General features: G+C 40.0%; 1 long non-coding RNA gene across 1 annotated transcript in view; it reads right to left on the reverse strand.

Annotated features, from left to right (window-relative positions):
- Positions 1 to 1,451: 1,451 nt before the first annotated feature.
- Positions 1,452 to 24,808, reverse strand: part of LOC150090043 (uncharacterized) — a 39,650-nt gene continuing 16,293 nt past the window's right edge. The window contains exons 4-5 of the long non-coding RNA XR_016546693.1: positions 10,146 to 10,181; positions 1,452 to 1,549 (exon numbers count right to left, since the gene is read on the reverse strand). This is a non-coding gene — a long non-coding RNA (uncharacterized LOC150090043). The remainder of the gene's footprint in view (positions 1,550 to 10,145; positions 10,182 to 24,808) is intronic.

Below are 24,808 nucleotides of genomic sequence, written 5' to 3' on the forward strand. Positions count from 1 at the left end.
GAAGACTGCAAGTGGAAATGGACATCGTTGAGATTAGAATTGAGACCACGTATATTTGTGAAATGAATTAGGAAGTCCTTGGGAGGTTTAGATCTTTTCACAGATAAGCTTGCTCTATTATTTTGACAATTCATGGTGTATTCAATAGTAAGAAAAAGTGGGTGGGACATGCTGTATGAAGTAATGAAATTTTTGGATATGGCGTACATGTGGTAAGAATATACCCAGATCCTTGACATAACGTGGCCTCGACAATGCTCCCCCGCATACACACTACTCGGACTCCCTCCAGTCACTATCTGGCAGAGTAGAGGTAGCAAGATTATACACTAGCTGATCCGGAAGCTTCCTAGAGAGTTACCAATAGGTTCAGTCCGGTGTACTAACTAGTGGCCAGCCTGCGAACACCGTTTTAGAGCTGTACCCTCGAAATGTAAGGAATATTGGATCTCGCCACGACATTCATCATAACCTCAAAAATCATCAATCATACTGCATGATAGAAGAGATAGGGAAGGGTTGGCCGGAACGTAGCTCTAGAGACTAAACATGGGTTCCACCACTTCAAGCCTCCAATAAGCAAAGTGGTGGTATTTCACCGGTTGATGAGAGTCATCTACCACCTAGTACTGCCTGGTAACATAGAGGGGCGGCGTTCCTCCATGTGGTGTGGGCGCCACACCTCGACCCCTGCTTACGTTGGTTCACACCTGGGTGGTCACCCACCATGTACTTGTGCATGAAGGTTATACCCAGGGTTACTAACAGTCCCACCATCGTGAAGGTGCAAGCAGAGGATTTGGCTGTCATAGACCGTCCGGACTTCGCCGAAATTGGGTCCACTTTGACTTGAGTGTCACCCGAATATCAGTTCCATCGGCGTTTTAGACTCCCAGGTAGCAAGAACAGCTTGTCTGGCATATCTGAGAGAATGTCTGTGACAACCTCAAGGACTCCTTTCTAATTCTGACTCGGGTAATTCAAGGAATTTTTTTTGACTGGTGCAGCATAAGCCTTGGGCTTCTTTGCACCATATGGCTAATAATAATAGTAAGTGTCATATTAGTAAGTGTCATATATTATCTGTGATCTTTTAGTATTAAAAATTGTAGCTAGTCCAATGTGAGTGATTAAAACTGTTTTATTTATAAATATCAGTTATCATGGATGAAAAATAGGAAAGTAATAAATTCATCTAATTTTCCAAGCAGTTTATCTTTTATATAATAGTCATATTTCAGAATTATAACTGTATAATTCTGAAATTCATTTGTTTCAAGAGTGTAATGCAAATTTATTTATTTTAGTATACAATTTCATGGGATCGTTTTTTTTTTTTTTTTTTTTTGTATGTCGCATATTTGGCTTATCTGCTGAAAACTAAATTAATGAAAAGATATTTGATTTCTTAATCACTTTATTGTAAACAATTTACATACAATATAAATGCTGTACCCCATAGACTTGCATGTGTTCGAACAATTCTTAGGCATATAATTTCCTCTTGAATCATATTGTTTTAGTTGTTGTTAATGGCTTCCCTCAGACACTGAAACACAACCAAAATTATTGAATCACAAAACTGGCACTATGAGTTTGCTAAATAATTCAGTATATGAATTTAAGAGACTATCGTACTATATTCTGATCACAGCAAACAATTTCAGCATGATAAAATTATTTATTATTATTATTATTAGCCATGTGGTGCAAGGAAGCCTGAGACTTATGCTGCTCCAGCCAAAAAAAATTCCTGAGTTACCCTGAGAGAGAGAGAGAGAGGCAAAAGTAGAAAGGAATCACCAAGAAAGAGAAGAATGATGATATCCAGCTCAGGACCCTGGTTATTATGCAAAAATTATAAGTTATAATCATTGTAATTAATAATATAGAAATACTGGTTCTAAACAAATTCAGACAACAGTCAACAATACCCAGGCGCCTCCGTAGCCAGGTGGGAAGGAGCAGCAGTGTGTAGCACATGCTTCTTGATTAGACCGGGGTTCGAGCCCATCACCACCAAATACGGAGGATGCGGAAAGGTCAGGGAATGACCACCGCATATCCCGGAGCAATATGGCCTTAGTTGCTAATGCTCCTAAAAACCAAAAATAACAATATCAACAATACCCAGTTTTCATATGAAGCTGATAATCAAATTCACAATTCTCAGTGAAAATTCCACATCAAATTTTTCAATAGAGTTATTTCTCAGTTTACAAACTTGTGTTACTCAGAAGTGGTTTGTAAATTTGGAGAAATTTTCCTGTACATATCATGATACCAGTGCAAGTCATAAATAATTTTAAATTTTTACGTTGAAAAATTACACAAAAAATAGTGTAATTTTTCAACGTAACCACCATAAACATTTATATGCATATCCCATTACTTTATCAAATTTTGGGAACCCACTGTTTAAAAAGATGTCTCTTTCTGGCATAACCAGTGGCACGCATCACTTTTGACCTCTGCATCATCGAAAAAATGTTTGCTGCTAATCTGTTGTTCAAGTTAACCAAAGTTCGTTAATAGTCTTTTAGGTTGCATATTCTATATGTAGTTGTGAGTTGCCATGCAACAATAGTACTCCTTACCTCAGTAGCCCAGGCAGCCATTTCCTGTGAATAAGCCCCTAAGTTTTTTTCAGAAATGTAGTGCTCAAGATACAGTGCGGCATGGCATCTCCAGCCTTTGCACAAGTAGACTCAACAGTTCTGGAATTGGGCCATTAAATCAGTATGTCTTATAATGGAAAATTTTAAATTTCCATGATTTGAGTGGTATTTGTAGGTTGGTCACTCATACACTAACAAGACCTTTGTGGATTTATTGGATGATGTTTTTCTACAGCAGCATGTTCGAGAGTCAAAAAGGCCTCTCGAACTGCTCTTGATTTGATTGTCAGCAACGATTCTTCATGCAGTAACATTCTGCAGGTAAAAGACTCACTAGGTGGCAGTGATCTCAGTGTATTAATGTGGAATTTCTTAAAGATATAACTACAGTCAAGAGCAAAGAGAAGAGCTTTTGTAAGAGTAACTACAGTGGTCTCAGACAGTTTTTAAATTCTATACAGTGGGACACCAACTAATGATATTACTAACAGCAGATTCTAAATATGAAGCATCCTAGGAAATAATCATAGAAGCTACTAGGTATTTTCATACCAACTAAGAAATACTGTTCAAACCATCAAGTTATAGTTTACAAAAGCAGTTAGGCTGTTGTTGTTGTTATTTGGTTTTTAGGAGCATTAGCAACTAAGGCCATATTGCTCCGGAGATATGTGGTGGTCATTCTCTGACCTTTCCTCCATATTTGGTGGTCACGGGCTCGAACCCCAGTCTAATCAAGAAGCATGTGCTACGCACTGCTGCTCCTGTCCACCTGGCTACGGGGGCGCCCAAGCAGTTAGGCAAGCTAAGGCAAATTATGAAATGACTCTGGCAAAAAATGCAAAGGAACTGGATGCAAAAAATAATTTTAATATTATATAATTTTTATATAATATATAATAATTATATATTATATATTATATAATATTAAAATTATATAATAATTTTAATATATATAATTAGATTTCAGGAAAGCTTTCAATGGTTTGAGCAAACTCAGTGCTGATGGAGTTCTTCACCTTGCTCAGATTATGCACTTGAGGAGCATAATAGATTCAAATTGAGAAAAGACAGTTGCAAAAGAGATGTGCAGAAATTTTCCTTTAGTCAGTGAGTAGTTGTTTGCTGGAACAAACTTCCATCTGTCATTGTGGAAGTTGATAGCTTAAATAAATTCAAGGAAAAACTGACAAACTTTTGGAGTGAATGGATAGGTGAAATGGGAATTTTTTTTGGCTGATGCTGTATAAGCGTACTCTCTTGCATTATATGTCACTACTATTGCATAACTGCAACAGCTAATATTGCTGTTGCAGTTATGCAATCTTGATTTTCATAGTCTGAGTTCATATGGGAAATTAAAGCCACATTTAGTGTATCATAGTAAGAATCCAAGGCTTTAAAAAATGTTTCCAAGTCTTCACTCCCAGTGATTTGGAAAGTGAATAAGAAAGTATGGGTTACTATCCTTTTCCAGGACTGATTTCTGCACTATTCCATTCTAGAAGGAAAAATCTTTATTGGAAGAACATGACCCCCCCCTCAATCTAGGCAAGAAAAACTCCTCGTTGGCCTCTTCCTCAACTTAATTCTCACACCCAGGTAACCTGAACTCTGTGACTGGCTCTGCTATGAAGTGTTAACTTTAATTAGGCTTTACTTGATTACATGGAACAAAAAGATGGCTCTATTCTCTGATAAGATAATGCCTTAAAATTTACATAGTACCATTCACATGATGGTAAACCAAGAGAATAAGCAAATTTCATTGTTTTCCTTTTCCAGTTTTTGAAAATCAAAAATAATTTTTGATTTCACAAAGAAAATTTATTTTCAACTGCCCTTGTGAAATGTGATGTTAGTAAACAATTTATGGACCATGCATGGTCCATAAATTGAGTAGGAGACTGGCAGAATTACTTAAAAAGTACAGGTCGCTGTTGAAAAAAAGCCGTAAATTAGGTGAATTTGAAAGTGTCTGCAATTCTGCCCAGACAAGATAGGAGGGAGTATGTGATGAGAGCCTTGTTGATCAATTCGACCCTGGAATGATTGTGCAAGGCTCAAGGGGTAGAATTTTTTTCAGCCTGGTCTGTACTTGTTAACAGAAAGGACTGCTTCTACAGGGATGGGATACATTTAAATAGAAAGGGTGCAAGAATATTTGCTGATGCTATCGAGGCAATGTTAGGTGGGTCAGAAAACTGCTAGCTTGAGGGGATACAAGGACTAATAGATTAAGAGTAGCCACTGGCAGAGGTGAAAGTGATTCTTGCACTGCTTCTATTGGAATGAGCAGAAGCCTGGAAAACAAGATGCAGGATATTTCAGAGACTGCTGGGAGTCATTGCGGTACAAGTAAACACATGGGTTGTATTAAGGTAGCTAAGAAAAAGAACAGATGCATGTATACTTGCATGTACACCAATGTTATGAGTTTGGTAAATAAATTTGATGAATTTGAGGTATTGCTCAAAGCATCAAAGGCGGATATTGTTTGTATATCAGAGACATGGTGTCACACAGATATAAGGAATGCAGAACTGGAATTTGGGGAGTACAATGTCTACAGAAAGGATAGACAGGATAGGAAGGGAGCAGGGGTTATGCTATTTGAAGTTCTTGGAGCAGTGCAGACGGGCTGAAAGAGTAGCTCATGGAGTATTGTCAATGATATACAGGAATTTTTCCAGCAGGGATAAGGAGGTGATTATTCCCTTGTATAAGGCAATGGTCAGGCCACACCTAGAGTACTGTATACAGGTCTGGAGGCCTCATTTCAAGAAGGATGTAGAGCTGCTGGAACGAGTACAGAGAAGGGCAACAAGATTAGTGAATGGAACAAAAGGGTGCTCTTACGAAGAAAGGCTTAAGTTTTGCAAATTACAGTGTCTGGAGACTAGGCACCAGCGAGGTGATCTGATAGAGGTGTATAAAGCCTTGAATGGTTTGAGCATGCTCAATGCTGTTGGGATTCTTCCTCTAGCTCAGAATAATCACCTGAGAGGGCATACATTCAAATTGAGGAAAGACAGATGTAGGATAGACGTGCGGAAATTTGCCTTTAGCCAGCGGGTGGTTGGTTGGTGGAACAGACTTCCATCCCTTGTAGTGGAGGTTGATAGCCTAAATAAGTTTAAGGCTCAGCTGGACAGGTATTTTGAACGAACAGAGGGGTGAAGTGGAAGTGGGTTTTTTTTTTTTTTTTTGGCTGATGCTGCATAAGCTTGCTTTCTTGCATCAAATGCCTCTACTAATGCTAATGCTAAAATGCTATTAGTTAAGAAACACATAAAATTCAAGGAAGTGAAGCCAGTCGATATCGCTGGACAATGCAGTGCCGAGTCAGTTTGGTGTGACATAAGCATTGGGAGATCAAAATTGAGAGTAAGAGTGTGCTATAGGCCTAATGACTCTGATGAGTATAAGAAACTGTACAGGGAAATAGGGTGGGCCAGTAAATCAGAGTCTTATAATGGGGGATTTTAATTTCCCAGATATTGACTGGAATTTGTAGGTTGGTCACTCACACACTAGCAAGGCTTTTGTGGATTTATTGGATGATTGTTTTCTACATCAGCATGTTCGGGAGGCAACTAGAGGGAGTAATACTCTTGATTTGATTATCAGTAGTGATTCTTCATGCATTAAGAATCTGCAGATAGAGAAACCACTAGGTGGCAGTGATCACAGTGTGCTGAAGTGGGATTTACTCAAAGAGGTAACTACCATCAGGGGTAAAGGGAAGGGTTATTGCTTTCATAAAGGTGACTACAATGGTCTGATACAGTATTTAAATTCTATACAGTGGGACCAATTGATGATGTTACCAACAGCAAATTCAAAATGGGAAGCATTCAAAGAACTGATCTTGGAAGCTACTAGGCTTCACTACCAACTAAGGAATATTGTTCAAGGTTTAGGCGTAAATGGATGTCAGATGAACTAATGAGACATATGGCAGAGAAGAAAAATGCATGGGATACATATAAATTAACACGTGACACAGAAGCCTATGATAGATATAATTCGATCTGAAACCAAGTTACAAAGGAGCTAAGGTAGGCGAAAGCAGATTACGAGAAATCTTTGGCAAGGGATGCAAAGAAAAACAGCAAAGAGTTCTTTACTTATGTAAACTCTAGAAGGAAGAGGATGAATCAGATTGATCCACTTGATATCGATGGTTCAACTGTTGATGATACTGCTCGGGTAGCTAACAAACTAAATGAATATTTTGCATCGACATTCACACATGAAGAGTTATTCAGCAAGGGGAAAGCCAGAGGTGTATTCAACTCTGGCAGTAAGCTAGATAATCTTGTAATAACTGAGAGTCAAGTGGAGGAGAAATTGTTGAAGATAAACACAAGAAAGGCACCTGGGATGGATGGGATCTATCCAGTTATATTAAAGGAAGTAAGCAAACCCTTAGCCATAATTATGAAAGCTTCCTTGGATTCAGGGGAAGTACCCATAGATTGGAGATGTGCAAATGTGACCCCAATTCACAAAGGAGGATCAAAGGCTGACAAAAGTAATTATAGACCTGTGAGTTTAACTTCTGTTTCAGGAAAATTAATGGAGGCACTGGTTAAAGAAACACAACAGGATCATCTAGACAAGACTTCAGTTATAGCTCGGCCACAGCAAGGTTTTGTTAAGGGGAAGTCTTGCCTGACCAATTTGATTGGATACTATGATGCAGTCACAAAAGGGAATAACTTTGATATTATATACTTGGATCTTAGAAAGGCTCTTGATACTGTTACACATGGAAGACTGCAGCACAAATTGGAGCAGTGTGGCATTGGAGGCAAATTGCTGCTATGGATAAAGGGGTGGTTGAGGGGGGACTAATGAGGACTAATAATATTAGTCCTCATCGTGGACTAATAGTGGAGTCCCTCAGGCTTCAGTGTTGGGTCCATTATTGTTTTCTGTATTTATAAATAATATTGATGATGGTATATCGAGCTTAATCTCCAAGTTTGCAGACGATACGAAGGTTGGCGGGGTTGTCAAGGACACTACTGACACTATGCTGCTGCAACAGGATCTGGAAAGGTTGAGCAGATGGGCTGAGAGATGGCAAATGAAGTTTAACATTGACAAATGTAAAGTACTACATATGGGAAACAGCAACCCCAGAGCAACGTATCAGCTCTGTGGTACTACACTGACAGTGGTAGAGAATGAAAAGGACCTGGGGGTAATTATGCAGGTTGATATTGAAGTTCTCTGAGCAGTGCAGACGGGTGCAAGAGTAGCTCATGGTGTCTTGTCAATGATATACAGGAATTTTTCTAGCAGGGATAAGGAGGTGATTCCCTTGTATAAGGCAATGGTCAGGCCACACCTTGAGTACTGTATACAGGTCTGGAGGCCTCATTTCAAGAAGGATGTAGAGCTGCTGGAACGAGTACAGAGAAGGGCAACAAGATTAGTGAATGGAACAAAGGGTTGCTCTTACGAAGAAAGGCTTAAGGTTTGCAAATTACAGTGTCTGGCACTGGCGAGGTGATCTGATTGAAGTGTATAAAGCCTTGAATGGTTTGAGCGTGCTCAATGCTGATGGGATTCTGCCTCTTGCTCAGAATAATCACCTGAGAGGGCCTAAATTCAAATTGAGGAAAGACAGATGTAGGATAAAGTGCGGAAATTTGCCTTTAGCCAATGGGTAGTTGGTTGAGGGAACAGACTTCCATCCCTTGTTGTGGAAGTTAATAGCCTAAATAAATTTAGGCTCAGCTGGACAGATATTTTGAACGAACGGAGGGGTGAAGTGGAAGTTTTTTTTTGTTTGTTTTTTTGGCTGATGCTGCATAAGCTTGCTTTCTTGCATCATATGCCTCTACTATTGCTAATGGTAATCATTTGTTCCCCTCACCAACAAGATTGGTGAGGGGGAACAAAGGATTGCTGTTACCAAGAAAGGCTTAAGTTCTGCAAATTGCAGCTTCTGGAGACTAGGCATCTCAGAGGTGATCTAATTGAGGTGTATAAGGCCTTGAATGGATTGAGCAAGCTCGATGCTAATGGAATTCTTCCTCTTGCTCAGATTACTCACCTGAGGTGGCTTAAATTCAAATTGAGGAAAGACAATTGTAGAATAGATGTGTGGAAATTTGCCTTTAGCCAGCATGTGGTTGATAGTTGGAACAAACTTCCATCTGTTGTAGTGGAGGTCAGCAACTTAAATAAATTTAAGGCAGAACTAGACAAATATTTGGAGTGAATGGATGGGTGAAATGGGAAGGGTATTTTTTTTTTTTGGCTGATGCTATATAAGCTTGCTTTCCTGCATCATATGCCCCTACTAATGCTAATGTTAACAATGCATTTCCATTATAAAACATACAAATCATTGACAAGATGATGCGTGGATGGCAAAACAATGGCCAGCAAAATGAAAGAAAAATATTTACAAGTTTTCTTTCAGTTTGCTGATTATCCATAAGAATTTATTTTATAGCTACCTGGAGAATTGTAATCTTAGTAAAATCTCACTGAGTGTCTGACTGTACTTTGCACCAGAAACAAAATATAGTTCTGTATTTCTTTTACTTTTTTGTGCACGTTTTGTGATCAGATTTCAGCCTGATAAATTAAATATTATTTCAGTCATATTTAATTTTTGTCAGCTGGAGCACAGTATCCAAGGCAACCAACCACTGTATCTACCAGATATCAGTTAGATAGACCAGTGGTTTCAACCTTTTTGAGTCTGATGCTACCCCACCAAGTATGATTTTCTGATCTTCCTCATAGAAAACAAAATAATTTTCCTGTATACAGCTAGTCAAAAAAATATTTATTACATAAAACCAAGTTTGAAGTATTTTACGAGTAGTGTATCCAGTTACAGATTTAATCAGTGTGTTTATATTATAACTACAGAAGAATTATTGGTAAATAAAAATATAAAGTTATATTTGTAAGATAATATGTATTTATAATATAAATACACATACAGGAACTAAATTTTGTATAATATGAGCATATTTATTTTAAGTAATTCCAAGATCCCTGAACTTGATGTGACTCGGTTAATTTACTAATGTTGGGTTCTGTAGTTGTGCTCCTTATATCACTGTGAGGAAACCAAATGTCTTCCCTTCCTTAGAAAGTGATGACACTCCTGTTTAGGAACCACCAAGATGGTCTTTTGGAAAGGATAGCATCACACCATCAAAGCTATCCCATAGAGAGATTAGTAAACATGGCATGGGTTAAAATCCTTTTTGAATTGCAACCTATTAAAATTTTGATTAATTTGTATATATTTCTATTCATCAGTCCTTATTACTGCTTGTAATTCAATGTTAATAAAGTTTTTTTATATAGTATTGTATTTAATTGAAGAATGAGTAATAAATTTTACAGATTTGATTTTTTTAAAAGTAATCAATCAAATTTATAATAAATTCATTACATCAATATTGAAAACTGATTTCTAGACTCTAGGTTTTTAATTATTATTTTTAAATCATATTGTAATTTGAAAAAAAAAAAAAAAATGCTCACCCGGCACATCCTATCTATGGCTTCTATTTTAATTTCCTAAAAATTAAAAGAAAGTATTTTAAAAAATTTTGGAGAATAGTGTAAAATAAGAGAAGAAACAGAATCTATGTGCAAAAATGAAAATTAAATAAAAAGAAAAAATTTAGTTTCTTGGTAGCATTGACTTCTTTGGGCATCATGTTTTTTTTATATATATATGAAAGGGGTATAGTTACCAATTAAAATAATCTTACCAGAGCCACTGTTTTACTCAACACATCTACCTGATCACTAGTATTCAATTTCACTCAGGGGTAGCCTATCTACATAAGTGAATTAGGTGGCTGTCTAGGATTCAGAATTTTAGGAAAACTAAACTCAAAATTACACTAATGGTGAGAAAAAAAAAATACAAATAAAGTAGCAAAGGTGTCATTATCTCAATTTCTGCATGTGTACAGAGAAAATATAAATTATTATTCATTTCTCTACATTTCTGAGAAGTTATTAATTTGTGCTGTTTGTTTAAGATGAACCACTCCACATATTTCAAAAACAATAACTCTGCAACATTGATTTGCAAAATGTTTACCAAAAGTCTTAGCCTACATCTGCCCTAGAGTTTTGGAAAAGAGGTTACTGATTGCATGGTTTGCTTAGAATGCCAGCTGTATTGTTTGCTAAGGGTGTAGTTATTGCCAACTAGTTTAGGCCCATCCCTAACTCCATAAAAATTATCAGAGATAATTGTCCTCATGGGTAGCACAATAGTTATGATTGCTGTCCTTCTACACGGTGTGGAAAAGAACTGGGTTTGAATCTCTTCAAAATGGGAATAATTATTTATTTATTTTTATTTTTTTCCATTTTATTGCCGAGTTGGTCAGTTTCTGGCAAGGGTTACATGAGTACATCCCTTCATCCAACAGAACTGGAAACTGACCATGGAATGCATACAATACAGATATGCAGTGCTTGAAAGTTAACCAGCTCTTATTATTTGATCTGATCCAATACGAAATACCAGTAGAAATATTTTGGATTATGTTTCCAATAGCATTCTGCTTGACATGCAACGTTTTGGAGAATATTTTTAAAATGTAGTAGTGGCATGTGATGCAAGAAAGCAAATGTATGAGCTTATGCAGCATCAGCCAACAAAAAAAAAAAAAAAAAAAAATCACACCATTCTCTCCAAATGCCTGTCCAGTTCCTCCTTAAATTTATTCAACCTATCAACTTCCACAACGACAGATGGAAGTTTGTTCCAGCAATTAACCATCCGCTGGCTAAAGGCAAATTTCCACACATCTATTCTACATCTGTCCTTTCTTAATTTGAATTTATGCCCCCTTAGGTTCGTAATCTGAACAAGTGGAAATATCCCATCAGAATTCAGCATGCTCAACCCATTCAAGGCCTTATATACCCCAATCAGATCACGACGCAGGTGCATAGTCTCCAGCCACTGCAATTTGCAGAACTTAAGCCTCTCTTGGTAAGAGGATCCCTTTATTCCCCTCACCAATCTTGTTCCCTTCTCTGTACATGCTAAAGCAAACCTACATCCTTCCTAAAATGAGGCCTCCAGACCTGTACGCAGTACTCAAGGCATGGCCTGACCATTGCCTTATACAGAGGGACAATCACCTCCTTTACCCTGCTAGCAAAATTCCTATATATCATTGACAAAACCCCATGACCTGCCCTGGCAGCCTGTCTGCATTGCTCAGAAAACTTCATATCTGACTGCACAATTACTCCCAGGTCTTTTTCATTTTCTACCACCTTAAGTGTAGTAACACACAGTTGGTATGTTTCTGTGGGGTTACTTCTACCCATATGCAGTACTTTGCATTTGTCAAGGTTAAACTTCAGTTGCCACTTCTTAGCCCATCTGCCCAAATTATCTAGATCCTGTTGCAGTAGCAGACTGCCATTACTGTCATTAACAACTAACAATAATGCTGGTTCTTGAGGTTGACACAGACATTCTCTCAGATATGCCAGACAAGTTGTACTTGCTACCTGGGAGTCTAAAACGCTGATGGAACTGATTTCGGGTGACATTCAAGTCAAGTGGAGCTAATTTTGGCGAAGCCCGGACGGTCTGTGATAGTCAAATCCTCTGTTGGCGCCTTCACGATGGTGGGACTGTTAGTAATCCTTGGTATAACTTCCATGCACATGCATACGGTGGGTGACCAGTGTGCATGTGCATGCCCACACAGATGTGAACCAACGTAACCAGAGGTCGAGGTGTGGCGCCCACGCCACTTGGAGAAATGCCATCCCTCTGTGCTAACAGGCAATACTAGGTGGTAGATGACTCATCAACTGGTGAAATACCACCACTTTGCTTATTGGAGGCTTGAAGTGGTGGAACCCATGTTTAGTCTTCAGAGCTAAGTTCCAGTCAACCCTTCCCCATCTCTTCCATCATGCAGTATGATTGATGACTTTTGAGGTAAGATGAACATCATGGCGAGATCCAATCTTCCTTACATTTCGATGGTACAGCTCTAAAACGGTGTTCGCAGGCCGGCCGCTAGTTAGTACACCGGACCGAACCTATTGGTAACTCTTTAGGAAGCTAACGGATCAGCTAGTGTATAATCTTGCTAACTCTACTCTGCCAGATAGTGACTGGGGTGAGTCTGAGTAGCGTGTATGCGGGGGGTATTGTCGAGGCCACGTTATGTCAAAGATCTGGGTATATTCTTACCATGCGTACGCCATACCCAAAAATTTCATTATTTCATACAGCATGTTCCCCTCCACTTTTTTCTTACTATTAAATACACCATGAATTGTCAAACTATTAGAGTAAGCTTATCTGCGAAAAGATCTAAAGCTCCCAAACATTTCCTAGTTCATTTCACAAATATATGTGGTCACAATTCAAATCTCAACGATGCCCATTTCCACTTGCAGTCTATCAAACTCCATGTACTTTTTCTGACAGAATCTCAGTTATCGGTTGATTCAACTACTGCTCATCTCAGTTGACCAAACTATTTGCTGTATGATTCCTTTCGTCTCAATGGTGGTACTTGTGCACATGTCCGTTCCGATATTCCCTGTCAGAGACTTGACAATTTGGAATCTCCTCTTTTCGATCTTCTCTGGCTTAAAATCTCTCTACCTCATTGTGTCAAATTCATCTGTTGCCTCTACCCTTCTCCAAATTCCACCAATCACTTGGAGCTCTTTGACTTCCTCTCTTTGCAACTTTACTTTCTCCAGTCCAACTTTCCTAACAGTGAAGTCATTTTCCTTGGTGATTTTAATGTTCACAACTCCAGCTGGCTTCCGTTTTCTAGTCACACTGACCCAGCTGGTCGAGATGCTGAGGCTTTTGCGATTACTAATGACCTTCCACAGATTGTTCATTTACCTACAAGAATACCGAACAATCCTAACCATACAGTTAATATGCTTGATCTTTTTCTCCCAAACAACACTTCTAAGTATACCATCGAAGTGAGTGGTCCTTTAGGCACTTCAGATCACAACTTTGTGATTGTCCATTCTCCAAAGGAGGCTTTATCTCATGGCTATTTCCATCCTCGTATTGTTTGGCATTACAAGATTGCAAAATGGGATGACCTGCGAGATTTATTTTCTTCTTTTCCTTGGTCGGATTACTGTTTCAAAATTTCTGATGTCAATGTTTGCTCACATCGTGTCAGTGAAATTATTTTTATAGAATGGAATTCTTTATTCCATACTTCACTTTAAAATCTCGTCCCTTATCTAAACCTTTGTTTTCCAATAAATGTGCTAAGGCTGGTCAAGAGAAGAACATTGCATATCGTAATTGGCTGATTTCCAATTCTTCAATTTCAAATTCTCCCTACACCAAAGCTCACAACAATTGTAAAGCAGTTATTAATCAGTCCAAATTCGATTTTGAACAGGCTAAGAGTAGAAAACTTGCTTCTTGCCCTAATGGTAGCCGAGCATTCTGGGCTCTTGCCAAAACTATTGGCTGCAACTTTTGCCCATCTCTGCTCCCACCTCTTTCAAAATCTTATGGTTTCGTTGTCACTTCAGCCAAGGATAAAGCTCACATGCTAGCATCTCATTTTTCTTCCAACTCGTATTAATGATTTTCGTAAAACACCTCCCACCATTCCCAAAGGCTCCATTTAATGCCTTCTGTGGCCTTCCGTCAAAAGGATGTCAGAAGGATTTTGAGCAATCTTGATGCTAAGAAGATCCAGGGCCTGATGGTATTTGTCCACTTAATCTCAAAACCTGTGCTCCTGAACTTTCTCTTATTCTTGCCCCCTTTTTTCACTTTCTTATTCCAAAGTTGTTTTTCCTTCTGCTTGGAAATTTGCTCATATCCAGCCAGTTCCTAAAAAGGGTAACAAATCCCTCCCATCCAATTAACGTTCCATTACAATTACTTCTACTCTTTCTAAAGTAATGGAGAAATCGATTAACCGCCAACTCTTAAACTGCGTAGAAACCTTCCGTCTGATCAACAATCGCCAGTATGGATTCCGTCGGTGTCCATCCACTGGTGATATTCTGGCTTATGTTACCCATTTATGGACTAATTCAATGGAAAGGTTCGGTGAAACACAAGTAGTTGCTCTTGACATCTCAAAGGCTTTCGATCGTGTTTGGCACGAAGGCCTTCTAAACAAGTTTCCATCTTATGGTTTTCCAACTGTTTTTTGTAATTGGTTATCCAGTTTTCTCTCTGATTGCTGACTGAGGGTAATGGTAGATGGCTCTCTGTCTTCTAACTTCTCCACTAATGCCGGTGTTCCCCAAGGTTCAGTTCTTTCCCCTACTCTTTTCCTCTTGTATATTAATGACCTTCTTCCATTGACTGAAAATCCTATCCTGCCGATGACAGCACATTGCATTCCACTTTCCATTTTGAGAAATCATGCCCTGCTCGATCAGCTTCAACTTCTCGAATATCCGCTACCACTTCCTTATATGCCGATCTCCAGGTAATTCTCCACTGGGGAAAATGCAACTTAGCTGATTTGAATCCTTCTTAAACACAGTCTTGTCTTATATCTCCCAAAAAGGATTCTTCTGCTCCTATGCTTATCTTTAGTGACACTCCGATTTCTAGGCAAAATGGTACAGTATATCTCTTTTGGGGATTACCCTGACTTCTAATCTCTCTTGACACAAGCAGATTACAAATATTGCTTCCTCTGCAACTAAAAAACTTGGTTTTCTCTTTCGCTCTCGGCGTTACTTTTCTTCCAAACAGCTGCTCACTCTGTATAAATCGCAAATCCGCCCTGCCATGGAATATTGTTCCCACAACTGGGGTGGTGCCCCTAAAACCTCTCTCAGGCTTCTTGATTCCATTCAGAAGAGGGCAGTTAGGTTAATTAATGATTCATTTCTAACAGAGTCTCTCCACTCGCTTTCTCATAGACTTATTGTTTCTACTGCATACCTCTTCTACAGATACTTTCATGGGCACTGTTCTTCTGAATTGGCTTCTATAATTCCCCCAGCCAACATCCATTTAATGTCCAACTTCAAACTCACAGAACCAACTTTTCATCTTCTTCGTTTATTCATTCAATTACGATTTTCTGGAACAACCTTCCTTCATTCATATTTCCTGAAAATTACAATCTACAAAAGTTCAAGTCCAATGTCAACAAATATCTTCTTTCGTCTTCTCACCCTCCAACCCAAACACGGTTCTAAGTACTATAGGTTCTAATACCTCTCGTGTTTGGGTTTTTCAAAATAATAATAAAAAAAAAAAAAAAAAAAAATACAGATTCTAACAGAATGTGGAAGTTAGAGGTGAAAATTGAACACATACGAGATTTGTGCATGCTCTGATACGTACATGGCCGTGTGATTCAGTATTTATATAGTAGACAGGGAGATGAGTGATTTTGTGATAACTGAGAGCAAAGTGGAGGATAAATTGTTGAAGTTAAACATAAGGAAGGCACCTGGGAGTGGAAGGGATCGATCCAGTTATATTAAAGGAGGCAGCAAAGGAAGTAAGCAAACCCGTAGCTATAATTATGAGAGCTTCCTTGGAATCAGGGGAGATCCCCATCTACTGGAGGTGTGCAAATGTATCACCAATTCACAAAGGAGGATCAAAGGCTGACACAAATAATTACAGATCAGTTAGTTTAACATCTGTTGCGGATCAAATAGTGGAGTTTCTGGTAAAAGATGCATTGCAGGATCATCTAGACAAGACAGCAGTAATAATCCAGACACAGCATGGGTTTGTTAAAGGGAGGTATTTGCCTCACCAGTTTGATAGGATACTATGATGTGATCACAAAGGAATTGAATGGCAAAAATAATTTTGATATCATATACTTGGATTTTAGGAAGACTTTTGACACTGTTGCACATGGAAGACTGCTGTACAAATTGGAGAGGTATTGCATTAATGGTCAGTTGCTATAATGGATAAAGGGATTAGTTGAGTGGGAGACGACAGACAGTGGTAAATAATGGACACTGCTCTTCGTGGACAAATGTTATTAGTGGAGAACCCCAGGGTTCGGTGTTAAGTCCATTGTTGTTTTGTCTATTTATCAATGATATTGATGAAGGTATATCAGGTTTAATGTCCAAGTTTGTAGAAGATACAAAGGTTGGTAGGGATGTTAACGACAGTAAAGACAGTATGCTGCTCCATCTGGATCTAGATAAGTTGGCAAAATGGGTTGAGAAGTGGTATCCGAGTTTAACATTGATAAATGCAAAGTACTGCATATGGATAGCAATAACCGAAGAGAAACTTACCAACTGTGTGGTACTACACTCAGGGAAGTGAAAAGCGAAAAAGACCTGAGGGTAATTGTGCAGTCAAATATGAAGTTCGCTGAGCAGTGCAGACGGGTTGCCAGGGCAGGTCATGGAGTCTTGTCAATGTTACATAGGAATTTTGCTAGTAGGGATAAGGAGGTGATTGTCCCATTATTGATAGCAATGGCCACACCTAGAGTACTGTGTACAGGTCTGGAGGTCTCATTTTAGGAAGGATGCAGAGTTGCTAGAACGAGTACAAACAAGGCCAACAAGATTGGTGAAGGGAACAAAGGGGGTGCTCTTAAAAAGATTGGTTTTAGTTCTGCAAATTGCGGTATCTGAAGAATAGGCACCTGCGAGGTAATCTGATTGTGGTGATAAGGCCTTGAATGGGTTGAGCAAGCTGAATGCTGATGGAATTGTTCCTCTTGCTGAGACTAAGAACCTGAGAGGACACAGTTTGAAATTGAGGAAATATAGTTGCAGAATAGATGTGCGGAAATTTGCCTTTAGTTAGCGGGTAGTTTATTGGTGGAACAGGCTTCCATCTCTTGTTGTGGAAGCTAATAGCCTAAATAAATTTAAGGTTGAACTGGACAGGCGTTTGGAACGAATGGAGGGGTGAAATGGGAGGGGTTTTTTTTGCTGATGCTGCATAAGCTTACTTTCTAGCATCGTATGCCTCTTCTAATGCCAATGCTAAAATCAGAGAATGTAAGCTCCTACCAGGAAGTTGTACGCATTTTATGCGGTATTCTCACATGATTTTAGAAATTCGATCCAACGTGCCCGAATAGTAGGGAATATAGGCGGTAGGCAAATTGTTATGTGGGGAGGACGGCCTCGGGCTTGACGTAATCTCTTGCTCTTGTAGCAAGCACTTGTCTAATATATGGATTGGGTAATCACAATTGACCAGGTCAGTTTTTACTCTGGAAATCTTGGTGCATCTAGCCTCCTCTGAGCTACAACGGCTCCAAGCTCGGGAGAATAGAACGCGGCCAGTGCTGTTTCGATGACAGGAGGCATGGCCCGATCTGTAGTTAGTAAACTGCCCGCACCACATTGGTTTACGGTATACCGAGGTTTTCAGGTGTGGCCCCACCTGCTTTACCAGAACGTCTAAAAATGAAAGATTCATTCACTTCTAGTTCTAAATGAACTGGATGAATAGTGACAGAGAATTGAGGAACTCTAGTTCTTTAATTAGGCAAATAAATTCCTCGGTGTTGGGGACAGTGTGGATTGTATTTCCCACTAGAAGTGTAAGAGTCACGCGATGTACTTAGACATCTCATATGTGGGCGCGTTGCAGCAGGACACAATAGGCCGGAGAGGAACGCCTTGCTTGTGAACCTTAGGTAGACCATAAAACTGCGGAAGTTGACAGCCCATGGCATGCAATAGCCATCGATGCAGGAATCTTCCCAGATTTTAACCATGCGTAGACTAGTTTGTTGACGTTTGACTGAAGGCGTCCCAAGACCTTGATAGGTGGATTAGCCACAGGTTCATAAACATTGGAGTCCTATAGGATGATGAGGCCTTTCTCCAGATATTTCTACCGGTCTAAAATGACAGTGCGACGTTCCTTGTCTGCAGGAAACACGACGATAGTGTTGTCTCTTCTGATGGACGAAAGAGCAGCCTGCTGTCGACGATTGAAGTTGGAGTGGAGTTATCGTGTGTGCCGGAGGACGGAGGCCATTTTGAAGCGGATGTCATTAGCAGCTTCTTCAGGGAGGTTTGTTATGCATGTCCCTACTCCCATGGTGATTTTTGTGACCGGTGGTCTCAATGGGAGGACAGCGAACTTCATCCTGGAGGTAAGAACGTTTAACTGTTCTGAGGTTAATTTCTTGTTGCTCAACAAAACGAAAGTAGCGTTATTAGTGGGGCGAGTGTTTGCTCTCGAGGAGTTGGCTTCTCTGGTTAAATTGATAACCTTCCGTTGTTGTCGGAACAGTAAGCGTCAGAAACACGGTTTTCTTGGCGACAAAGAGTATGAATAAGTTTAGAAAATACCGTTGGTGAGATCCTATCGCTTAGTTCCTGTAATTCTTGTTTTGTTGAAGCCTGCTCTCTGAATTTCGGTGCGAAGGTGACCAATCCAAACTTTCAACATTTGCAGGCTGGAGTTGAAGCAGGCACGGTCCATGCGAGCGTTGTTAAATGGACCCTTATAATGGAAGCCTTTGGGAATGATGCGGTTGGATTTGCATCATGTGCAAAGTGAAAAGCTGTCTGTTTCGAGCTAGCGAAATGAAAGTCTTCTGGAGTTCCTTACAAGGACTATATACGTTGTGACCATAAAATGAATGTATAAATGAAAAAGGGTCTGTGGTACTGGATTCCTTGACTAAAAGAAAATAACGATACAGTATATATCCATTGACAAATTTTAATGATTAAAAATGGAGCTCTCAGGGTAAACGGACCCTTTCTTCACCATTATAACGTATACGTAAACAGAATATGGACGTTAGAGATAAAAATTTAACATACAAGAGTTGTGCATGCTCTGGTGCGTACCTAGCTGCGTGATGGAGCATTTATATACTAGATTGGCGTTCATTGTTGGTACACGGACGTGTATGGATTTGCTACCAGCATTTATCCAACTTCAAGACTGAAAGGGTAGCCGTGGGGATAAGCACCGGACCACCAGTAGCAACGACATGGGTTCGAGCCTAGGTAAAGCAAAAATAAAATTTATATATTTAATTTAATGTCGAAAATGAGTGGCGCCATCTATCGGGCGAAATAAGAACTAAAATATTTTTCAGGGAATAACTTTGATATTATATACTTGGATCTTAGAAAGGCTTTTGATACTGTTGCACCTGGAAGACTGCTACACAAATTGGAGCAGTGTGATATTGGAGGCGAATTGCTGCTATGGATAAAGGGCTGGTTGAGGGGGAGAAGACAGAGAGTGGTAATCAATAGACACTGCTCATCGTGGACTGATGTTATTAGTGGAGTCCCTCAGGGCTCAGTGTTGGGTCCATTATTGTTTTCTGTATTTATAAATGATATTGATGATGGTATATCGGGCTTAATGTCCAAGTTTGCAGACGATACAAAGGTTGGCAGGGTTGTCAAGGACACTACTGACACTATGCTGCTGCAACAGGATCTGGAAAGGTTGAGTAGATGTGCTGAGAGGTGGCAAATGAAGTTTAACATTGACAAATGTAAACTACTACACATGGGAAACAGCAACCCCAGAGCAACGTATCAACTCTGTGGTACTACACTGACAGTGGTAGAGAATGAAAGGGACTTGGGGGTGGTTGTGCAGGCAGATATGAAGTTCTCTGAGCAGTGCAGACGGGCTGCAAGAGTAGCTCATGGAGTATTGTCAATGATATACAGGACTTTTTCCAGCAGGGATAAGGAGGTGATTATTCCATTGTATAAGGTGATGGTCAGGCCACACCTAGAGTACTGTATACAGGTCTGGAGGCTTCATTTCAAGAAGGATGTAGAGATGCTGGAACGAGTACAGAGAAGGGGAACAAGATTAGTGAATGGAACAAAGGGGTGCTCTTACGAAGAAAGGCTTAAGTTTTGCAAATTACAGTGTCTGGAGACTAGGCACCAGCGAGGTGATCTGATAGAGGTGTATAAAGCCTTGAATGGTTTAAGCATGCCCAATGCTGATGGGATTCTTCCTCTAGCTCAGAAAAATCACCTGAGAGGGCATAAATTCAAATTGAGGAAAGACAGATGTAGGATAGACGTGCGGAAATTTGCCTTTAGCCAGCGGGTGGTTGGTTGGTGGAACAGACTTCCATCCCTTGTGGTGGAGGTTGATAGCCTAAATAAGTTTAAGGCTCAGCTGGACAGGTATTTTGAACGAACAGAGGGGTGAAGTGGAAGTGGGTTTTTTTTTTTTGGCTGATGCTGCATAAGCTTGCTTTCTTGCATCAAATGCCTCTACTAATGCTAATGCTAAAGACAGTTGATTCCTAGATAGGGTGTAGGCTCATGCCCTTGCAGCAATTCAAGGTTCTTGAATTGCATGATATATTTAACGATTCTAGCCAAAGGCGGTGGCGGAAGTGCCGGGATCGGTCGATCATTGTGTAATCGCGTTTAGGGTTAAGGTCATGGTGAGTCGACTAGAAATGTTCCGCGATTGCGGAGTGGTCAGTGTCACCAAAGCGAATCGAACTGTTATGCTCAGCAAGGTGGTCTTGAGGGAGTCTCGAGCTCTACCCTATATAGTAACTGCCATAATCTTTGCAAGTTATGCGGTATACCACTCCGCTACGCAAAAGAGGGGTGACTGGGGTTTCACATTAGAAATCAGAGAATGTAAGCTCCTACCGGGTAGTTGTATGCATTTTATGCCGTATTCCCTAAAGATTTTCGAAATCCGGTCCGACGTGCCCGGATAGTAGGGAATATAGGCAGTAGGCATATTGTCATGTGGGGATGACGGACTCTGGCGGGTCGTAAGCTCTTGCGCTTGTAGCAAGCACTTGTTTAATGTATGGGTTGAGTAACTACAATTAACCAGGTCAGTTTTTACTCCGGTGCGCCCAGCTTCCTCTGAGCTACGTTCGGCGATTTCCTGTACAAGCAGGTACTCGGTACAGCTATGAGTGACCATGTCAGCCCCGTCATTTCCAACATCACTATGAGGAATTAGAAGAACAGATATTCCTGAGCCCGCCTGTACCTATCTGGTGCAGATACATCGATGACATTTTCACCGTCATCCAATGTAGTCCGGAGACAGCACTGCTAGAGTACCTCAATTCTATATCGCTATTCATTCAGTTCACTTTAGAATTAAAAGTGAACAGGTCTCTTCCATTTTTAGATGTTCTGGTACAGTGGGGGTTCCATGCCTGGAAACCTCGGTATAATGTAAACCAATGTGGTGTGGGCAGTTTACTAACTATATATCGGGCCACGCCTCTTATCATCTAGACTGCACTGTCTGCGCTCTATTCTCCCGAGCGTGGAGCCATTCCAGCTTAGAGGTAGCTAAGCGCACCGAGAACTCCAGAGTAAAACCTGACCTGGTTAATTGTGGTTACCCAACCCATACATTAGACAACTGTTTGCTACAAACGCAAGAGCTTTCGACCCGCCCGAGTCCGTCGTCCGCACATGACAATATGCCTATCGCCTATATTCCCTACTGTCCCGGCATGTCGGACCGGATTTCGAAACTCCTCCGGGAATACTGCAAAAAATGAGCACAACTACCTGGTAGGAGCTTACATTCTCTGATTTCTAATGTAAAAATTCCAGTCGCCCCTCTTTTGGTTAGCGGAGTAGTATACCGCATAACTTGCACTTACAAAGATTGTGGCAGTTGCTATAAGGGGAGAGAGCTCAAGACGCCTTCAAGACCGCCTTCCACTGTATGGCAGTTCGATTCGTGACGTTGACCACTCCGGAACTGCGGAACATTTCTGGGCGACCCGCCATGACCTTAACTCTGAACGCAGTTACAAAATGATCGACCAATATCGGCACTTCCGCCACTGCCTTTGGCTAGAATCGTTAAACATGTCATGCAGTTCAAGAACCTTGAATCACTGCAAGGGCTCGAGACTACACTCTATCTTGGAATCAACTGTCTTAAAGTTCGACAAACGCTGGAAGCAAACCTTCGCACGTTCGTGTACCAACAATGAACGCCAATCTTTTATGTAAATGCTCAATCACGCTGCCATGTACGCACCAGAGCACACATAACTCTTGTCTGTTAAATTTTTATCTCCAATGTCCATACTGATGATTCTGTTCAGATAGCAAACAGACTGAATGAGTATTTTGCATTTACCTTCACAAATGAGGAGTTATTAAGGAAGAAAAATGCCAGAAGGTTATCAAACTGTAGCAGGGTTTTTTTTTTTTTTTTTTTTTTATGAGAACCCCAAACACGAGAGGTATTAGAACGTATAGTACTTAGTACCGTGCTTGGGTTGTAGGTTGTGAAGACAAAAGAAGATATTTGTTGACATTAGATTTGAACTTCTGTAGACTTTAATTTTCAGGAAATACGTATGAAGGAAGGTTGTTCCAGAAAACGGCAGTTGAAGGAATAAAAGAGGAAAATGAAAAGTTAGTTCTGTGAGTTTGAAGTTGGATAGTAAATGGACGTTGGCTGGTGGCTGCACGTGTTCGGACTGTTTTGAAAGAGCGAGCGGGAATTATAGAAGCCAAATCAGAAGAACAGTGCCCATGGAAGTATCTGTAGAAGAGGCATGCAGCAGAAACAATACGTCTATGAGACAGTGAGTGGAGAGACTCTGTTAGAGAGGAGTCATTAATTAACCTAACTGCCCTCTTCTGAATGGAATCTAGAAGCCTGAGAGAGGTTTTGGGAGCACCACACCAGATGTGAGAACAATGTTCCATGGTAGGGCGGATTTGCGATTTATACAGAGTGAGCAGCTGTTTGGAAGAAAAGTCACGCCGAGAGCGAAACAGAAAATCAAGTGTTTAAGATGCGGAGGAAGAAATATTGATGATGTGCTTGTGCCAAGAGAGATTAGAAGTCAGGGTAATCCCCAAAAGAGATATATTATTTTGCCTAGAAATCGGAGTGTAACCAAATATAAGCATAGGAGCAGAAGAATCATTTTTGCGAGATATAAGACAAGACTGAGTTTTAGAAGGATTGAAATCAACTAAGTTGTTTTTGCCCCACTGGAGATCGGCATTTAAAGAATTGGTAGCGGATATTCGAGAAGTTGAAGCTGATTGAGCAGGGCAAGGTTTCTCAAAATGGAAAGTGGAATGAATGTGCTATCATCGGCAAAACTATGGATAGGATTCCCAGTCAATTGAAGAAGGTCATTAATATACAAGAGGAAAAGAGCGGGGGAAAGAACTGAACCTTGGGGGACACCAGAATTAGTGGAGAAGTTAGAAGACAGAGAGCCACCTACCATCACCCTCAGTGAGCGATCAGAGAGAAAACTGGATAACCAATTACAAAATACAGTTGGCAAATCATTAGATGGGAGCTTATTTAGAAGACCTTTATGCCAAACACGATCGAAAGCCTTTGAGATGTCAAGAGCAACTGCTTGTGTTTCACAGAACTTTTCCATTGAATTTGTCCATAAATGGGTAACATAAGCCAGAATATCACCAGTGGATGGACACTGACGGAGTCCATACTGGCGATCGTTGATTAGATGGATGGTTTCTAGGTAGTTTAAGAGTTGACGGTTATTTGTTTTCTCCATTACTTTAGAAAGAGTAGAAGTTGGAATGGGACGATAATTGGATGGGAGGGATTTGTCACCTTTTTAGGAACTGGCTGAATATGATCAAATTTCCAAGCAGATGGAAAAACACCTTTGGAGTAAGAAAGAGAAAAAAGGCGGAAAAGAACAGGAGTAAGTTCAGGAGCACAGGTTTTGAGAACAAATAATGGGTGCTTAATGATTTTGTAATAACTGAGAGGAAAGAGGAGGAGAATTCGTTGAAGTTAAAAATAAGAAAGGCACCTGTGGTGGATGGGAAATATCCAGTTATATTAAAGGAGGCAGCAAAAGAACTAAGCAAACCCTTAGCCATAATTATGAGAGCATTCTTGGACTCAGGGGAATTCTCCACAGACTAGATATGTGGAAAGTTTCCCCAATTCACAAAGCCAGATCGAAGGATGACACAAATAATTACAGATCAGTTAGTTTAACTTCTGTTCCGGATCAAATAATGGAGTCACTGGTAAAAGATGCATTGCAGGATCATCTAGATATGACTGCAGAAATAATTGAGACACATCATGGGTTTGTTAAGTGAAAGTATTGTCTGACATATTTGATTGGATACTATGATGTGGTTAGAAAGGAACTAGATGCCAAAAATAATTTTGATATCATATACTTGGATTTCAGAAATGCTTTTGACACTGTTGCACATGG

The sequence above is a fragment of the Mastigoproctus giganteus genome, chromosome 2 (assembly GCF_048544385.1).
Source record: "Mastigoproctus giganteus isolate SK-2022 chromosome 2, ASM4854438v1, whole genome shotgun sequence".
NCBI lineage: Eukaryota > Metazoa > Arthropoda > Arachnida > Uropygi > Thelyphonidae > Mastigoproctus > Mastigoproctus giganteus.